The 7,144-nt window shown below is 40.6% G+C and overlaps 1 long non-coding RNA gene across 1 annotated transcript; it reads left to right on the forward strand.

The window, feature by feature from the left end:
- The first annotated feature begins 5,921 nt into the window (after window positions 1-5,921).
- Window positions 5,922-6,856, forward strand: LOC140592334 (uncharacterized). Its single transcript, XR_011992708.1, has 3 exons — window positions 5,922-6,050; window positions 6,142-6,282; window positions 6,586-6,856. It is a non-coding gene; the product is annotated as an uncharacterized lncRNA (long non-coding RNA).
- The last annotated feature ends 288 nt before the right edge of the window (window positions 6,857-7,144 follow it).

The following is a 7,144-nucleotide window of genomic DNA, read 5'->3' on the forward strand; positions in this document are numbered from 1 at the left end:
TTACCTCTAAAAAGTACAATGAAACCAAGTATTTCTAACAATCTTACTTTCAAGAACTGATTTTGGTCAATTGAGCTTAAGTCAAAACAGCTCAAAAAAGCCAAAGGATGCTGAACATAAACTCACTAAAACACATTAACAAGATTTTTGAAATATACTAGAATTAACCTAAATATTTTTAAGTAATACCTATAGGCAGTTCAGGGCTCTCAAACTCATATAAATTATTTAGCTACCTGGCGTCTAAAAGCTACACCCTTGTTACGTACATAGTCCTGAATGTTCTTTTTCAAAGTTGGATGCTCTGCTGTTATGCAGGCCTCACATTCCATTTTAGAAGTGAAGTGTCCTTTCATGATGTGGTTCTTGAAGTGTCTCATAACAGCCCTGGTCTCTGCATCAGACCATGGTCTTTTCACGGATGCAATTTTTCTGACTTTGGTAGGCACTAAAACAGACAGATAACATTAATGTTAAAAAATACAGTCATTCAGACCTCCTCACTTTCTGTACATAAGAACATAAGAAATTTACAAACGAGAGGAGGCCATTCAGCCCATCAAGCTCGTTTGGGGAGAACTTAACTAATAGCTCAGAGTTGTTAAAATCTTATCTAGCTCTGATTTAAAGGGACCCATGGTTTTAGCTTCCGCTACACTAGCAGGAAGACTATTCCATACTCTAACTACACGCTGTGTAAAGAAGTGCTTCCTCAAATTTGTTTTAAAATGTTCTCCCGCTAATTTCCACTTATGGCCACAAGTTCTAGTATTTAGACTTATATTGAAATAGTCATTTGGCTGAACAGCATCCAGACCCGTTAGAATCTTATAGACCTGAATCATATCCCCCCCCTTAGTCTCCTTTGCTCAAGGCTGAACAGATTCAGTTCCACTAACCTCTCCTCATAAGACATTCCTCTAAGACCAGGAATCATTCTCGTAGCTCTTCGTTGCACCTTTTCTAAGGCAGCAATGTCCTTCTTGAGGTATGGTGACCAAACCTGCACACAGTATTCTAGGTGGGGTCTTACCAAGGAATTATATAAGTGTAACATCACCTCCCTTGACTTAAACTCCACACACCTAGAGATATAACCCAACATTTTGTTGGCCTTTTTTATTGCTTCCCCACACTGGTGAGAGTGGGACATGGAAGCATCAACATACATACCGAGATCTTTCTCGTATTCAGCTACCTTTATTTCAGTGGAACCCATAAAATATCTGTACTTTATATTTCTGCTCCCTGCATGGATTACCTTACATTTATCTGTGTTAAATTTCATCTGCCAAGTATCAGCCCATTCGCTAATTAAATCCAGATCCCGTTGAAGCCTCTCTGCTGCTAGATCAGTATCTGCTACACCGCCCACCTTGGTGTCGTCTGCAAATTTAACCAGTTTACTATATGTATTTGTGTCAATATCATTAATGTAAATTAGGAACAATAGTGGTCCTTGTCACGCCCCGCTCCGTCCGCTCCTGATGTGTGCCACGCCCACCTCGTTACCTCGTGTTCAGCCCTGAGTGTGATCACCTGTGTCCTGTTAGGCCTAGCTTGTCTTTTGTATTTAGTCCTCGTCTGAGTCAGTCTTCCTCAGATCTGTCATTGTATTGTCCGTAGATGTCCGTGCCTGTCTGTCCGTCAGCCAATAAACCCCCTTATACCCGTAAGTTTGGCTCAGCTCGCCTGCTTCCTGGTTAGCCTACTTGCCTAAATGTGACAGTCCTAAAATTGAACCCTGCGGTACCTCACTATGAACGGAGGCCCACTGTGACATTGTGCCTCTAATAACTACTCGCTGCTTCCTGTCAGTTAGCCAGTTTTCGATCCAAGCTGCCACAGTTCCTAAAATCCCTGCAGCTTTAAGCTTTAGCAAGAGCCGTTTGTGGGGGACAACATCAAAGGCCTTCTGTGTCACGTCACAGGGCGGAAGCAAGCGACGGGACTCCAGGAATAGGGGAACACCGGGTTTAATTGTACACAAGGCAGGCGAAAACACATTGACAATACAATGACCGGACTGGGGAAACAAACGGAAACGCGGACTAAATACAATGGACTAATTGACAACGATCAGGAACAGCTGGTAAACACGGGGAATCCACATGCGGTTAACGAGTATGGAAGATTATAAGCACAAAAATTCAAATGGCAATTCATTTTGCAATTGGCAATTCAATATTCAATCAGAGCATGCATTTGTCATTTCAATATTTAATCTGAGCATTTAATTTGAAAATACATTTTGCAATCGGCAATTCAATGTGCAAAGTGCTTATGCAATCCTTAATTCATTTCAAAATATTTTGAATAATGAATAGAATAACAAGGCACTGAATTGCATTTCGTATTGCCATGGGTTTTTTGCCTCTTTATTCAAATGGCAATGGCGTCCCTGGCAATTGCATTGCATGTTGGTGGGGAAACTCAATTTGCAATTCCCAACTGTCAGACCGCTCATCAAGGCGGACCTTCATTAACAAAGTCACTTCCTTGTTTAATCGTCACGCTCACTGGAATTCGCGCGAAAGAGGCAAATGCAATGGAGAAGTCCGTTGTCCATCTTCTCCGAGAGGCCGCCACGGCACTTGAAGAGAGGAGTCCAAGCCAAACTCCAGATCGGCCGGTGACTGTGTTCAGGTGCTGGCACACCGGCTCGTCATGGAGAGAGTGGAACGTGAGGTAATCTTGTTTCGCATGTAACGTTAAGCAGCTGAAAAATGCTACCCGTCGACATTATCTGACAGAGACGTTAGCCCAACAAAATATGCAACCCATACAAAATTTTAAATAAAACAATAAGAGAAAATGGTAGCCTCATTTGAAGCATACTGCCAACTAATCAATTGGTCCCAGCTTCTAACTTTCAAACCATTGTAAGGTTCATTGGCCGAAATATGGTCATACTAAAGCCTACAATCATGTAGATTATATTGATGACAGTGCTGGTGTAGTGGCTGGGGATCACACCTTCCATGTGGAACCCAATAAGGTTAATTCACAATTCTGCCCCTGAGCAAGGTATTTATCATGAAGCTGCTCCAGGGAGTTATTATCCCTTTAATTACTATCCCTAGTTGTTATACTCTGAAAAAGGGATCAGTTAAATGTTAAAAATGTCAAATGGTGTGTCACTTGAATGATTTAATGTGTTATGAAAACTTATGTATAACCATATCTCATTTACTATTGCATTATTTAAAAGATTAACTTGTTATTTTTGTTTGCATCGGAGGTATTAAGGCTTTTTAGGCCCTATAATCGGCCTCAAACTGCACCACGCTTGATGCCAAAGACCACCAAAAAAACATTCACGCACAGATTCTTCTGCCTGGCTAACCGACGGCAAGAAGTTGTTCCGGGGACAGCAGAAAAATACGAATTAGAGAAGGCAGGCCTGGGAGAAAGAAGACTAACATTTTCTGGTAACAGTACAGCACATAGAACCAAAATTGCATACACACCTGTAAAAAAGTTATAGTAGCTAAATTTGCATCAAGGAATGATTATTGACAAAGGCCAATGTGTACACTGTAAAAAGGTTTTGTTATTTTATCACTCAATAATAAGGACTGTGGTTTTCACTTACAGATAAATTCTGCACTGCCACTGAATTTACCAATATGTTACTGTCTCATTACCCTGCTTTGCATGACTGTGGGGGCTACCAGCCCCTTCGGGTAAGAGGTTCCTCACGGTCTCGAACACTAGCAGTAATTGATTGCCCCAGTAGTGGGTACACTCCCCATTATTTATGCACGTCAGCCAACATTGGCCAAGCTATTATATATGTGAGGCCACTACAGAAGGATATCAGTTTACAGGTAAACAATTTACTTTGATGTTAACAGATTGGGTGAATGTGAATTAGCCTGTGTTATGTGAAAGTTGGCATGCTGAAGGGACACTTAAAGCTTGTGTGAATAAAGCATAGGTATAACCACCATATTTGGATACTTTCTACATCTATGGTGGCTGCCGCAGTGTTTTACAGTAATTATACACAGTCTTGGTTATTATGTATGATTACTTGCATGTCAGTCATAGACACTGTAGGAGGTTCTAAGTACAACATTTGTCTTGTGTATATCTAAAAGAAATCTGTGTAGTGTCCTGTATTTATTGGTCTAGTTCAAAAGCAAATTAAAAAGGACAGGACTTTTTTCATTACAGAATCTCACGCAGACACAGGAGGATGAGTCACTAACACAGTGCATGGTGACTTATATGTACTGTGGCCAGAATTTCATGATGAACGACATTCAAGACCATGTTGATGTCTGTGAAACGTAAGTAACCATCTTACAATTTATCAATAGATACAATTTTACTGCAGTGGTGATCTGCTTCATCCTCACCCTCCACCCATCCAGCATCTCAGGCCACTGCTTCATCCTCACCCTCCACCCATCCAGCATCTCAGGCCACTGCTTCATCCTCACCCTCCACCCATCCAGCATCTCAGGCCACTGCTTCATCCTCACCCTCCACCCATCCAGAATCTCAGGCCACTGCTTCATCCTCACCCTCCACCCATGCAGCATCTCAGGCCACTGCTTCATCCTCACCCTCCACCCATCCAGCATCTCAGGCCACTGTTTCATCTTCACCCTCCACCCATCCAGAATCTCAGGCCACTGCTTCATCCTCAGCCTCCACCCATCCAGCATCTCAGGCTACTGCTTCTTGCTACACCTTCTGACAGAGCCAGCTAGTCAATGGATCTTTTGTTTGAAGGTGTTGTTCTACGAGCAGTTTTTTTTTTTAATATTATTTGTATATTTTATATTGGTTAGTATTTTTATATAATGACAGCTACAATTTCATAAAAAAGAACATTCAGCTTTTTTTTTTTATATAAACAGAGTGGAGGCTGGAGCCTGATTTACAATCTGCTACAAAAATGTACCGGGACTTAATGTTGCAGAATGCAGAAGACAAGCCTAACCCTAACCCTAACCCTAACCCTAATAACTTTAGATATGCACAGCACTGAGACAGACAGAGAAAGAGCGATGCTCCTCTTCTATAAGCAGACCAATGTTGATTGGACTCGTCCATTTGAAGTGCGCTTGAAGGGTATGTATAAAATGTATAAAACTGCATCTTTGTGTCAACTGTGCTTAGTGTTTTTAGTGTCCATTGTCATTTGTGGAAGATGCTTCTAGGCCAAGGCCATTCGGTACTGTGCAAAATATCAAGGGAGACGCTCCTGTGTAAGAACACATTTCAAATAAAAATAAAGTAATACACATCGGATTTATTTCACAGCGGATAGTGCAATCGGGGATGGGGTTAAACGTCACGTCTTTTCTTTGCTGTTGGATAAGATCCACACTGGACTACACCTGGACCTTGGTAAGTCACATTCTTACTCAGACTGAAGACTGTAAAGGAATGTTATATTAATCCAATATGTTGCCATGGTGTTGAACACTCATTGTGATTTTGTTTTATACCTCCACATGTGGTGGAAAAACCTTATTTTTCATTGGCGAAGCAGACCATCTGGTTCCCTCTACATCCAGAACATTGCTAGATGGTGACCTTTTCAGGGTGGTGGGGAGAGTTATTGGCCATTCTTTCATCAATGGGGGGCCAATGCTGACTGGTCTTAGTCAGTCTCTCTTCCCACTTCTGTGTGGATCCAAAGATGTCACCCCAGTCCTGGAGTTGAAAGACTGTCCTGACCTTGATGTTATAGACATTGTTACTCTTGTAAGTGCAAACTTAAAATAAATGTATAGATATTTCTTATGCAGTTAACAGAATTCAACACAGTTTGTATAGTTATATCAGCATTTGCTTAGATAGCTTGTCTATAAATGCATATGTATTTAAATCAATTTAATGCAACCTTGTTTAATGTCTTTTAGGCATGATCAGTTTTTTATATATTTACTTTGCTTTCACAGCTTGAAAACAACAAAGACTTAACAATTGCTGAGCAACACCAAGTTAACAACTTAGCTATCAGTTAGGACCTGCCCATGATGACTGTGGCCAACAGACGGTGGTTGGCTGAAAAAATCCTCCATCATGGTGTATGTTATTGACAAGTATGTGTGCTCGTTCAGTTGCTGGGAATGTGCAGCTAAATAATATCCATGTCTGGTGCCATCTTTTTTCTACTAGGTGATTGGCCGGCGTGAAAGGCAGGTGGCACAGATAAGAATTGGGTTGAAAGACACTAGAGTCCTAAGGATGTTAAAGGAACGGCCCGATTTGGTAACAATACTGTTCCCCAGATGTGCAGCAGCTATACTAGAACCAGAGGTATTGTTCACTCACGCACAATGATTGTTTTACGTTTGTTAATGATATTAATAGTTCATGAAATAACCATTTGTATAACTAAACACTTAGAATTACAATGTGGTACCAAAAATTAACAAGACCTATTTTGGCCTATTTTACAAATATGTGGTAATGTTAGATCATCTTGTCTGTTAGCTGATTCTTCAAAGGATAATTTGGCCACATTTTTAAGTTAAAGAAATGGCCATTACAAGAAATGACAGGGTGAAAAGAATACATTACATAGTCCTAACATATGAAGTAATGTTCCTTTCTTTCTAGCCTCTTCTTCACAGCTTAATGAGCTGGTTGAGTTCTGGACAGGGTGGACAGTCCTGCCTGACCATATGTATGTTGAAGTAATGTCGGAACTAACTTTTCCAGTGGCCTCCACCTGCTTCACCACTTTAAAGATTCCAAGCAGATGTGGGACCTCTGATTTTTCAGAAAGAATTAGAGCAGCTGTGAAGTCCACAAAGTTTGGGTTTGGACGGGTGTAAGTTGTTCACCCTCAATGTCCTTGTTCTTAAAAGTCAAATATGGAAATGTTCAGTAATGGTACTGCTATAACCGGTTTTAAATATTTTTGCATTTCACTGTTCCTGACCCACAGGGTGAGACCCTTGTTAGAAGTATGCTTGTACAACGTTGTAAATAAAACTTAAAGATTTCTAAATGTTACTTCTGTTTTTGATGTTTTAGATTCACTATATTCATTGGTGTGATGTGTATTCAGTCTGGTTATTCATAACTTGATTTCTCAAAGGTTTTATGTGTTAATCACACTGACTTTGACTCAAATCCTTAGTTGACAAGAGCTCAAACATTTAATAGTGGTTCA

This window comes from Paramormyrops kingsleyae, chromosome 8 (genome assembly GCF_048594095.1).
Source record: "Paramormyrops kingsleyae isolate MSU_618 chromosome 8, PKINGS_0.4, whole genome shotgun sequence".
Lineage (NCBI taxonomy): Eukaryota > Metazoa > Chordata > Actinopteri > Osteoglossiformes > Mormyridae > Paramormyrops > Paramormyrops kingsleyae.